The sequence below is a fragment of the Phyllostomus discolor genome, chromosome 2, assembly GCF_004126475.2.
Source record: "Phyllostomus discolor isolate MPI-MPIP mPhyDis1 chromosome 2, mPhyDis1.pri.v3, whole genome shotgun sequence".
Lineage (NCBI taxonomy): Eukaryota > Metazoa > Chordata > Mammalia > Chiroptera > Phyllostomidae > Phyllostomus > Phyllostomus discolor.
The window spans coordinates 106,495,680-106,509,217 of record NC_040904.2 but is presented as its reverse complement, the minus strand read 5'-3'; the positions used below and the strand labels follow the sequence as shown (position 1 = coordinate 106,509,217).

Below are 13,538 nucleotides of genomic sequence, written 5' to 3'. Positions count from 1 at the left end.
AAGAAATGAAGGAAAATGCACAGGGAACCAATAGTAATGGGAAGGAAACTGGGACTCAAAACACTAGAGTGGACTAGAAGGAAGAAAGAAACAACCAAACAGGAAAGAATGGAAAAATAAGAATTCAAAAAAAATGAGGAGAAGCTTTGGAACCTCCAGGACATCTTTAAATGATCCAATATCTGAATTATAGGGGTACCAGAAGGAGAAGCGGAACAGCAACAGATTGAAAACATATTTGAACAAATAATAAAGGAGAACTTCCCCATTCTGGCAAAGGAAATAGTCTTCCAGGAAGTCCAGGAAGCTCAGAGAGTCCCAAAGAAGTTGGACCCAAGAAGAAACACACCAAGGCACATCATAATTCCATTAGCCAAGGTAAAAATAAAGGAGAGAATCCTAAAAGCAGCAAGAGATAAGGGGACAGTCACCTACAAGGGAGTTCCCATCAGACTGTCAGCTGATTTCTCAAGAGACCTTACAGGCAAGAAGGGGCTGGAAAGAAGTATTCCAACTCATGAAAGACAAGGATCTATATCCCAGATTGCTCTATCCAGCAAAGCTTTCATTTAGATTGGAAGGGCAGATAAAGTGCTTCTCAGATAAGATCAAGTGAAAGGAGTTCATCATCACCAAGCCCTTATTTTATGAAATGTTAAAGGGACTTATCTAAGAAAAGAAGATTAAAAAAAACATGTATAATAAAAGGACAGCAAACTCACAATTATTAACAACCACACCTAAAGCAAAACCAAAAGAAACTAAGCAAACAACTAGAACAGGAACAGAACCACAGAAATGGAGATCACATGGAGGGTTAGCAACAGGGGAGTGGGAGGAGGACAGAGGGGGAAAAGGTATAGAGAATAAGTAGCATAGATGGTAGGTAGAAAATAGACAGGGGGAGGGTAAGAATAGTATGGGAAATGTAGAAGCTAAAGAACTTATAACTATGACACATGGACATGAACTAAAGGGGGGGGATGTGGGTGGGAGACGGTGTGCAGGGTGGAGGGGAGTGAAGGGGGAAATGGGACAACTGTAATAGCATAATCAATAAAATATATTTAAAAATGAAATTAAAATAAAAAAGAAAAAATTTTAAAACAAACCTATATGTGGGCAGGGACAACAGTGTGAGGATTGCCTGAGGTAGTGGGGAAGGGGAGCTTTGTGAAGGGGAGCAAAGTGGGAAAAAAAGGGCTACATGCATTAGCATAAACAATAAAATATCATTTAGATTAAAAAAAAAAAGAATAACATTCCTGGAGCTCCAACTGCAGACTGAGCGGAGCTTTACGGTGATTATTTAATGCTACTGCAGTTTATGGTAATAATTACTTATTTGATGTATTACAAACAGCTCTTTTGATGTAGGCATTTAGGGATAATTATCTTCATTTTAGAGGGGAGAAAAATGAGGCTCAGGGGATTCAAGGGAGTGATGCAAGATCCCCCCAGCTGAGGGAGGCAGACCCAGGTTTGCTCTTCACATTCAGCATTTTCCCTTCCCACTTTAGGGAGAAGATGAGTTTGCAGGCAGGAGGCCCAACCACGGCCCACCGCCCCCCACCCCCGCCAGTAGCCCCAGCCAAAGGTGGTCCAGGTGCACACGCCTAAACGCCTGAGCACTTTGTTTCATACAGGAACAGATATTAGTGAAACTATTAAAGCAGGTCATTAAATTAACAGCTTTTTAAAAACTGTATTAAAAGAAATTTATAAAAGGACTTCCAGGCAAGATAGAGGCGTAGGTGAACACGGCTTGCCTCCTCGCACATCCAAATTACAACTAAAATATAGAACAACCATCACTCAGAGCCAGCAGAAATTGAGATGAATGGAAGCCTGACAACTACAGAATTAAGGAAACCACACCCATCCAGAGTGGTAGGAGGGGCAGAGATGTGGAACAGGCTGGTCCCACATCTATGTGTGGTGGTAAAAATTCAGGAGGGATATCTTAGGACTGAGGAGTCCCAGCCCCACACCAGACCTCCAGCCCAGGGTTCCAGTGCCAGGAAGATAAGTCCCCAAAACTTATGGCTGCAAAAACCAGTGGGAATTGAGTCAATGGAAGAAACTTCCGGAGTCCCAAGCAATTCCTCTTAAAGAACCCCCACGCGGACTTAGACTCAGTTCCTCTGAGCTTCAGTACTGGGGGTAGCAGCTTGGAGGACACCAGAGGCATATGGGGAGGAACTGCAGTGTCTGGCATCAAGGCAAAGCTGGAAGACAGCTTTCTCCCAGACAGAAAGATGGGCAGAGTCACAGAGTAGGCAGGCTTGTGCCATATCTGAGACTATCAACCTGGCTAACTCTGTTTGCCCTTACCAGGAGATCCCTGAGGCTCCACCCCACCCTGTTAACAATGGCTTTTGCATATGAATGGCTGGTCTTGGCTCAAGCTTCACAACTTCCTAAATCCTTTCAAACAACCAACATCTGGTAGCAGTGAGGCCCCAGCCTCTTGCTAAGTGGCCACAGGCATGACATTAGCAGCCATGAGCCAGGATTCACAGCTTGGCTTTGCCTAGGACTCTCCATCCCAGCATAAGTAGCAGCTTTCTCAGATTACTTTATAGTTCAGGCAGGGTGGCCTGAACAAAACACAGGTGGGGGCTGACCTTGGCCTGCACCACCTAGGAAACCCTAGGACCTGCACACCCAGTGGAGACCTATGGGCCATGTTGGAGCACTGCCACCCTACCCCTGCACAGCTGACCCTCCACGGAGGGCAGAGTTTGGTGATCAGTGGTCACAACAAGTCCCTGCACTTGACTGGCCTGAGTAAATCCCTCCCATTGACCTGCCAACAGCAATCAAGGCTCAAGTACAAGAGGAGGGTGTACTTAGCCCACACCAAGGGTGGACCTTGAGTACACAGCTTGGGTGATAAGGGAGGCTGTGCGATTGGACCCTACAAGACACCTACTACATTAGGCCACTCTACCAAGACAGGGAGTCATAGCAGCTCTACCTAGTACATAGGAAAAAACACAGGGAAGCTGCCAAAATGAAGACAAAGTAACATAGCCCAAATGAAAGAATAGATCAAAACTCCAGAAAAAGAACTAAACAAAACAGAGATAAGCAATCCATCACATTCAGAGGTCAAAACACTGGTTATAAGGATGCTCAAGGAACTTAGTGAGGACCTCTACCAACATGAAAAGATCTAGTCAGAAATGAAGGATGCACTAATTGAAACAAGGAACAACTTACAGGGAAACAGCAGTAGAATGGATGAAGGCAAGAATCAAATCAATGATTTGGAACATAAGGAAACAAAAATCAACCAATCGAAACAACAAGAAGGGAAGAGAATCCAAAACACTGGAGTATAGGCCCTGGCTGGTGTGGCTCAGTGAATTGAGTGCAGGCCTGCAAACCAAGGGGTTGCCAGTTTGATTCTCAGTCTAGGGCACATGCCTGGTTTGCTGGCCAGGTCCACAGTAGGGAGCACCTGAGAAACAACCATACATTGATAGTTTTCTCCCTTTTTTCTCCCTTCCTTCCCCTAAAATTTTTTTTAAAAGAAGAAAAAATGAAAATAGTATAAGCAGCCTCTGGAACAACTTCAAGAGGTCCAACAGTCACATCACAGGGGTACCACAAGGAGAAAAGAAAAAGTAAGAAATTGGAAATCTATTTGAAAAAATAATGAAAGCAAACTTCCCTAATTTGCTGAAGGAAATAGACATGCAAGTCCAGGAAGCACAGAGAGCCCCAAACAAGATGGATGCAAAGAGGCCCACTTCAAGACACATCATAATTAAAATGCCAAAGGTTAAAGATAAAGAGAATTTTAAAAGCAGCAAGAAAAAAAGCAGATAATTACCTACAAAGGAGTCTCCATAACACTATCAGCTGATTTCTCAAAAGAAACTTTGCAGGCTAGAAGGGGCTGGCAAGAAATACTCAAAGTCATGTAAAGGAGAGACCAATAGCCAAGATGGCTCTACCCAGCAAAGATATCATTTAGAGTTGAAGGGCAGATAAAGAGCTTCCCAAACAAAGAAAAAAACTAAAGGGATTCATCATCACCAAACCATTATTATATGAAATAGTAAAGGAACTTATTTAAGAAAAGAAGATCAAAACTATGAACAATGGCAATAAATTCACACCTGTCAACAGTTGAATCTAGAAAACAAGGTAAGCAAACAAGAACAGAGACAGAATCATGGATACAGAGAGTGTTTTGATGGTTGCCAGATGGGAGTGGGGTGTGGGAGAATGAGTGAAGAGGTGAGGGGATTAAGAAGTACAAATAGCCCTGGCTGGTGTGGCTCAGTGGATTGAGTACAGACCTATGAACCAAAGTGTCGCTGGTTCGATTCCCAGTCAGGGCACACGCCTGGGTTGTGGGCCAGGACCCCATCAGGGGGTGCTCGAAAGGCAACCACATATTGATGTTTCTCCCCCTCTTTCTCCCTCCCTTCCCCTCTCTCTAAAAATAAATAAATAAAATATTTTTAAAAAAAAAGAAGTACAAATAGGTAGCTACAGAATAACCATGGGGATGTAAAGTACAGTATAGGAAATGGAGTAGCCAAAGAACTTATATGCATAACCCATGGATATGAACAGTGATAGGGGATGAACAATTGCCTGAGGGAGTAGGGGTGCTGAGGGGAGGGGGACCAAGGGGGAAAAATTGGGATGACTGTAATAGCATTTTCTATGCTATTATAATATAATAAAAACATAAAACTAATAGAAGAAAAGAAAAAATATAAAAATGAAGAACAATACCATACGCTTCAAAGACATTGATCATTAATTGTCAACTTAGTGAAGTTCACTCTGAAAAATTCTCAGTCCAAAAATTAATCAGCATTTATGTAATTTGGATTCAGTGTTTTAATTTAAATCTTCTTCAAGGGTAAAGTGTTCTTTGAGTCAAATGACGTATACAAATGGCAATGTCCAAACACTCCTCCTGTGATGCCACAGCTATTTCCTCCCATCCCATGAGACAGGAGCCAAGAGAAGAAGCTGTCTTGATAGGAAGGCTGAGGAAATGGCAAAGCAGGCAGGATGCCCCCCACCTCCGAAGGCCCCCAATCTGGGTGCAATGAATCAGGAGGGTACTGCAATGGCCAGCCCTTGGGACACCATCAGAGCCATCTCAGCCTGAAAGGGCTGGGATTATCTCAGGTGACTTCCCTCCAGGACACTAGAGCTGTGAAGCTTTCTGGAGTTCAGCATCATTTTACAGTTGGGGAAGCTGAGCACAGAGAAGGAAATCAGCCTGTTCAGGGTCACACATCTACATGGTGGCAGTCAGGTCATTCCCTGAGCACTGACTCCGCATCCCAGCCCCCTCCAGGCCCTGGATGAGATGGGAAATCCTGCTGCTACCACTAACCTGTAACTTGTGAGTTAGATCTGAGCCACCAGGACATCAGCAGCTCTTGAGCATGTACAACGTGAAAAGTTTGTCCCATTGCATGTGGGTCGTGACCTGAGAAAAGAGGAGATGAAGATGGTTCTGTCATAGACTCTGCACCTGTCTTCCAGTTTCCTACACAGTGTAGTCCTGATTAAAGATGGTAACAATGGGAAGGAGAAAGATGAAAGATTAAGGGGGACAAAGGAAGAGAAGGTGACTTGAGGATAGGAAGAAGGGATCTTGGGTCCTGACCCCGGGTTACTTGATTACATCTCAGGCTTAGGAAAGGCTTTCATACTAGGCTGCTGTTTCTCATGTGAGCTTTGAGTACATATCCGAGCTTTTTATATTGTACACATATATTACTTTGATTAAAGATGCAGATTAAGGGGGGAGGGAGTATAAGGGGACTAAATGGTAATGGAAAAAATATAATAAAGATTATATACAGTCGTCTCTTGCTATATTGCAGTTCACTTATTGCAGCTTCACTGTACCAAGAGTTTTTTTTAAAAAAGTATATCTAATTCTGTATCACAGAGTTTTCGCTATATTGTGGGATTTTGCAATATACTGTACCTATATAGAATTTTATATGTTGTTAAAATTACATAGGTTTAAGAGTGGGGAAAGCATTTAAGAGCATATGAAGTGTTTATAAGAGAGTGGGAAAGGTTAATAAGAGAGTGGGAAGGGTTTATAAAGCTTCAAAATATATGTAAATAATAAAATAAATATAACACCGCTACTTTGTGGATTTTCATCTATCGCAGGGGTCTCTGGAACGTAACTCCCGCCATAGATGAGGGGTCACTGTATATATTTTTTAAGATTTTTTATTTATTTTTTATTATTAGATTTTTTTATTTATTATTTATTTTTAGAAAGAGGAAGAGAGGGAGACAGAGAGGGAAAGAAACATCAGTATATAGTTGACTCTCGCACACCCCCTACTGGAGACCTATCCTGCAACCCCTGCATGTGCCCTGACTGGGAATCAAACCAGCAACTCTTTGGTTCACAAGCTGGTGCTCAATCAACTGAGGCACACTGGCCAGGGCAGGTTATATAATTTTTTAAAAGATGCAAATTAAAGCAGGAAAGACTTCAATTATGCACAAGGTAACTGAAGGGAAACAAAGCATTATCCTGGCAACTAGAGAGGTGAAGATCCCAGAGGCCAGGGAGCCTGAGAGAGGGGCTGGAGTAGGGAAATGAATCTTGTCTCTCCACACCACACAGTGTTCCTATGGATTCACCATTGTCTTTAGCCTTTGTAGGATCATGGACTCTTTTAAAATTAGAAACCTCAATTCACCCCAGGAAAAATATATCCCAATATATGCATACCCACAAAATTATCCATGTAATTTCTTGGGTGCACAGACCCCAGATTAAGAGCTCCTATTCTATGTGCTGATGACCAACCAGACTGTTTTTCGAATCAAGACCTCTTTTCTGAGGTTCAAACCCACACATTCAACTGTCTTCTGCAAACCCTCATGGACATCTCCAAAGTACCAGATAACCAAAACCAAACTCACCTTCCCCCAGGTTTACTCCACCTCCAATATTCCCAATCTAGGGACTGGAACCATCATCTACCCAATTGTCCAAGTGCAACACCTGCCATCAGCCTGCACCAGGAGGCCTCAGTACTGTCTGCACCTCCAAGTCCATGGTGGAGGTTTTAAACCATAGGGCCCTAGGCCTCACCCCTGGCCTCCTGAATCAGGGCCTCTGGGAGTGGGGTGCAGGCTGGCATGTCTGAAGGGTGCCTCTCCCCTGCAGAACATCTGTCCCAGCCTCACTCCAGTCACCACATCCAGTGGTTGCTACCTACTGAATTCATTAACTAAACGTGATAGAAAAAGCAAAGGTAAAAAAAGGATTCTTGTGCATTTGCTGACAAGGAGTGGCCCTAACAATGCCATGTACTCTTGACTCCAGCATATAATGGCATGTCAATTTGCAAAACCTAATGCTAGTAATTGCAAGAGACCAAGAGAGCTATAGCTTCAAATGACAGATAATTCACAACTGTCCACTCTTGGAAAATCAGATTCCTCTTTCTCTGAAATCTCTGGCCTATTTTATAAAGATGAAGGCTGGAGAAAGATTTGAATGATATGAGCAAGAATATTAATCTAATATTGTCTACATATGCAAAAATATTAAGTGAGAGAGCAGTAGATGCATCTGATATTGACAAGATAGATGGACCCTTCAAAGAAGCCAATACTCTTGATATGTCAATACTCTTAATATGCTTTTTTGTTTCATTTTTGTTTTTGTTTAGGTTCAGTTGTTAATAGTTGTGAGTTTATTGTCATTTTACTGTTCATATTTTTTATCTTCTTTTTCTTAGATAAGTCCCTTTAACATTTCATATAATAAGGGCTTGGTGATGATGAACTCCTTTAACTTGACCTTATCTGGGAAGCACTTTATCTGCCCTTCCATTCTAAATGATAGCTTTGCTGGATAGAGGAGTCTTAGATGTAGGTCCTTGCCTGTCATGACTTGGAATACTTCTTTTCAGCCCCTTCTTGCCTGCAAGGTTTCTTTTGAGAAATCAGCTGATAGTCTTATGGGAATTCCTTTGTAGATAACTGTCTCCTTTTTTCTTGCTACTTTTAAGATTCTCTCCTTATCTTTAATCTTGGCTAATATAATTATGATATGATTTGGTGTGTGCTTCCTTGGGTCCAACTACTTTGGGACTCTCTGAGTTTCCTGGACTTTCTGAAATTCTATTTCCTTTGCCAGATTGGGGAAGTTCTCCTTCATTATTTGTTCAAATAAGTTTTCAATTTCTTGCTCTTCCTCTTCACCTTCTGGCATTCTTATGATTTAGACGTTGGAATGTTTAAACTTGTCCCAGATATTCCTGAGCCTCTCCTTGTTTTTTTGAATTCTTGTTTCTTCATTCTGTTCTGGTTGAAGATTTCTTTCTGGTCCAAACCATTTATTTGAATCCCAGTTTCCTTCCCATCACTGTTGGTTCCCTGTTCATTTCCCTTTATTTCACTTTTTATAGCCTTCATTTTTTCCTCTAATATGTGACCCTATTCAACCAATTCTATGAGCATCCTGATTACCAGTGTTTTGAACTGTGCATCTGATGGGTTGGTTATCTCTTCATCACTCAGTTGTATTTTTTCTGGACCTTTGATCTGTTCTTTCATTTTAGTCTTTTTTTTTTAATTTAAGATTTAGTCATCCATTTTTAGAGAGAGGAGAAAGGAGGGAGAAAGAGAGAAACAGCAATGTGTAGTTGCCTCTTGCGCTCCTCCTACTAGAGACTTGGCCTGCAACCCAGGCATGTGCCCCTTTGGTTCATAGGCCCACGCTCAATCCACTGAGCAACACCAGCCAGGGCTATTGAAAACTTTCTAACACAAGAAGGAGAGCTCCTGAAACAGAAGTTTACAATGATTTCAAACACACTGCACAGATAAAATAATGAACTTAGAATAAGCTGAGAATTCAAACCCATTATTGTTGTGATGAAAGAATGACACATATGCTCTGAAAGCTCTCTAGTTGTTAAAGAAAATGTATACCTTAAACACAGAAGGGGAAATCCTTAATTTCTTCTCTTGATTTAAAAGGTGCTTTAAACTGGATATTAATATGGAGTATGTAGCTTTTTTTCTGAGGATCAAGTATTTGGTGTGTTTTATAAAAGTGTAAATTATTGAAATTATATATAGATTCTTTCTTTTTTTTCTTAAACCCCCTAGCCTTCAACTTCTGAAAGAGAACTCAGTGAGTTAATATGATAATGTTTAACAACATTAAACATTATACTTTTTTTAAGATTTTATTTATTTATTTTTAGAGAGGAAAGGGAGGGAGATAGAGAGAAACATCGATGTGTGGTTGCTGGGGGTCATGGCCTGCAACTCAGGCATGTACCCTGACTGGGAATCGAACCTGCGACACTTTGGTTCGCAGCCCGAGCTCAATCCACTGAGCTATGCCAGCCAGGGCAACATTATATTTTTAAAAACATTTTGTTTAAATAGCAGATAGCTTTGAAGATCGTTTTAAAATGTTTTCTATGGTCAGTATTACAAAAAAAATTAAAACCCAAAGGTGATTTATCCAGTTTTGCAACATGTAATAAAGTACATGTGCTCTCATTTACGCTACTGCAACACCCTCCTTACTGATCTGCCTGTCTTCAGTCTGACCTCCTCCAATCCTCCTTCTGTAGCCAGAGCAAACATTCTGAAATGCAAATCTGACTACATCATTCCCTTGCTTAAAGCAGTCCAGTGACCCCCTCATGTCTCGCAGGATAAAGTGCACACTCCTTAACAAGATGCACAAGGCCCCACCCCACTCCAATCTGGCTCCTGCCTACTTCTATCTTTATGATGCCCACCCCCACCACCACACCCACACAATTTAATCCACAGCAACACTGCAACTAACTACTAAACTACTAACAGGCCCTCTGCCTGGAATCCTTTATCACCCCCCCAGGAAGCCTTCCTGGACCACACCTGGCTCGATTAGGTGCCCTTTCTTTCAGTGCTCAGAGCCACTCCTGCTTATCTTTAGCACAGGACTAACCACAGCTGATTTTTTACAAAAGTAATTCAAAGTGGAAAAGAGTCTTTTCAACAGATTGTGCTGGAAAATTGGATATCTATGTGGGGGAAAATGATCCTTACCTCACACCATACATAAAAATTAATTTGAATGTATCATAGACAAAAAACAAACAAACAAACAAACCAGGGTTCAGAGAGCTTCTGGGTTAGCAAACAGCCCTCATACAAGGAGGATGGTGTGCCCCAAACCCTTGGAAATTGAGGCTCCTGAGATCTCAGCACTTGCAGACCCTGCCTTATGTACCTCTTCATGTGGCTGTTACTCTATATCCTTTATAATATTCCTTATAATAAACTGGTAAACACTTTTAAAATGTATCATGGACCTATACAAAAAGCTAAAAATAGCAATTTTAGGAGAAAATCTTGTGACCTCACCTTAAGTTAGGCAAAGATTTCTTAGAACAAAAAGCATGAACCATCAAAAAATTTCGATAAATTGAACAGGGTCACAATTAGAAACTTTGGTTTTTCACCACTAAGAAAATAAGAAGACAAACCACAGACTGCAGTGGACTTCCATGCATTGCTGTGGTTAATATAAAATAGTATAACCACTGTAAAAACCACCTGAGAGCTTCTTATGAAGTTGAAACACCATACAACAAGCCATCCTATTCACTTGTAGTTATTTTACCCTACAGGTGAAATGGAAACATACATCCACACAAAGACTTTATAAGGATGTTCAAGGCAGTTTTATTCACCATCTCAAAACCAGGAACAACCCAAATGTCTTTCTCTGGGGTCCTGAGAAAACACCTCCCCAAGAGTATAGCTGGGCCTCCCCCCAATCCCTGCTAACATGCAGATGGATAAATAGCTTGTGGTATACACACACTGCCCACCAATGATAATGGTACACACAACTATGTGGACTCTCAAAGGCATTGTGCGAAGTGAAAGAAGCCAGGCACAAAAGACCACACCCTGTACGGTTCTATGTATATGAAATTTCGGGGAAGACAAAGCATAGTGATAAAATCAGATGAGCGGTTGTCTGAAGCTAGGGACGAGGGAGGATGAAGGACTAACTGCAAAGGGGCAGAAGTGAACTTTTGGGGGTAATAAAAGCATTTTACATCTTGAATTGGACTGTAGTTAGCCCGGTGCTTCCACTTGTCAAGTCAGAAAACTACGCGGTACTTAAAATTTATGCTATTTGCTCTATGTAAGTAATACCTTGATGAAGTAGTATTTTTTTTTTGGTGGGGGCTGCTGTGAAGCATAAAGGAGAAGATAGGTGAAGGGATTCTGCTCAAGACCCTCCAAAAAGCCAAAGACCAAAAACCATTGATTTGTTTTGGGGGAGAGGAGGGCGGGGGGGGGGGGGGCGGCGGCTCGGTTCTCTGCGCACTTCAGCCTCACAGAGAGGATCAGGGAAATATTCCCCCGCCAGGGGGTAGGGTCAGTTGGCGGGCCACCACATTCCGTCCAGCAGCAACCAGACGAGGGCACGGACCCACTGTGACCCGGGAGGCTTCTCCAGCAAGGGGGGCAGGGGTGGGGCGTGGGGGGGGGGGTGCGGTCCGTTCCTGCGGCCGAGGGACCAGCACCAGAAGCGGCGGGTGCAGCTCTGCGTCCTGCGCTCCTGGGAGCGTCCTGCCGCCTGCTAGGGCCGGGCGTCGAAGAACAGAGCCTGGGCTGTGGTGCACACAGCCCCGCCTGTCAGGCAACCTTGGGCCGGTCACCTGTCCTCCGCTTGTAATGCAGCAGGGAAGCTCTTTCCAGCACCAAAGGTGCGGCGGCCGCCGGCAGCTGCTGTGGTGTAACAGAACCTGCCTCTGCGGCTCCGCTCGCCAGACCAGGCCTGCAGAGAGGCTCGCCGGCGCCTCCAGCCCCTCCACGACCTTCTTCGCTCAGTGAAGCAGATCGTCTGAGCTTTACCAAATCCCCACCCAAAAAGGACTGAAAATTTTTGTTCTGAATGACACAAGAAGTGTGGCCTAGATTGTTTAATTATCCATGGTGCTTAAAAGGCAGCTCACCAGCCGTGGCTCGCCAAGGAGGGGACCGCTAAGGGAATAAGCTGGAATGCAGAGAGGGAAGGGATCGGTCACCGCCCGGTGGGACACGAGACCCTCCGTACCCTCCCCTGCAGTGGCCGCAGCCCGCCGGGACGCAGTGGGCTGCCCCGCCCACCGGCTGGCTCGCCGGTCTGCAGCCGTCTCCTCCTGGCGCTCTGCGCAGTGTTCCGGATTCCCTGGACCCTGCAGAAAGGCCACCGCGTGGAGGACACGCCGCCCCTCTCTGGCCCTCTGGTCCCGGCGGCTCCTGGCCCGACGCCACCAGCATCGCAGGTGCAGCCCAGAGCAGCGCGCGGGTGAGTGGGCCGGAGCAGCTCGGGAAGAGTAGCTGGAGTTCAAGGCGGGTGGGAGGGGTGGGCGGAAAGCAGGGGGGTCGGCAATTGTTTCCATTCCTACCTTCGTTAGCTGCCGAGAGACCAGCAGGTGCTAGAACTGGGGAGGCAGGCAGGGCAGCTACGGACCCCCGCATCCTCGCAGGCAACTTTCCCCACACCCGAACGCGAGATCGCGACCCGTGCGGAGACCGAGACTTGAATCCTTTCCTGCTACGGGCTGGCGTTCTTGGCTGGTTTTAGAACTTTGCTTTCCCCATCTATAAAATGGGATTATAATGCCACTTCCCAGGGTCCCTGTGAGGATGAAACCACAAGACCCGGCCAAGTGATGAGCAGGAAGCCTGTGGGGGCAGATAGGCCCACGTTATCCCCACTTCCGGCCTTGCGGGTGCATTCGGGCACAGAAAACGCCCCCAGCCTTGGACCTCGGTTCCACAACCTGGGTACTTGAGTTCTGGCTAGGAAAGAATTCAGACCCAAGATTTAAACTAGGAGAGAAAGTTTATTTATAGAGTCACAGAGGTAGAAGTAATGAGTGGTTGAAGAAATGGGCTCATGAAAACTTACAGAGAGAGGCAAAGAGGGGCGGTTGAAGCTTAGGAGAAACACAGGGAAGGAAAGTGCCTGGGGGAAGGCAGTGGGGAAATGCAAGGGCATGCTCTGTGGAGACACTTTCTGGGTCCTGGCAGTGTGTGTGTGTTGGGGGTGGGGGAGTCCCAACACAATATTGATCAGATTTCCAACTGTGTCCTTTCAGAGCCTTGGTTTCTACTGATTGTTCCGCACCAGGGCAGGAGTCATTAGTCAGTGCAGCTGGCCCTGATGACAGCCATGGCACTGCCTGTCTGGTTTTGCTGCCTTTCTGGGCCTGGAGCTGAAACACAACTGAGGCCTAGATTTTAATCCTAGGGGCTAATGCTTAAAGGAGTGGTGTGCAAGGACCCTCATGGGAGGCCACTCATGGGCCCCTTATTGATCCTTCAGGGGGGTCTACCACGTAGCTAGCTAGCTAGCAACATGCCACAGGAGGAAAGGTCAGGGGAGGGTCCAAACCTCATGACCAGTGATATGAAAGGTCAGGGGGTCTAAATGGCATGACTTGTGATATGCAAGCTAAGGGACAGTTACCCTGGGGGCAAGGTCCTTCTTTTCC

At 44.5% G+C, this 13,538-nt stretch overlaps 1 pseudogene; it reads left to right on the top strand.

The window, feature by feature from the left end:
* The first annotated feature begins 7,354 nt into the window (after positions 1-7,354).
* On the top strand, positions 7,355-8,866 carry LOC114489248 (annotated as a pseudogene).
* The last annotated feature ends 4,672 nt before the right edge of the window (positions 8,867-13,538 follow it).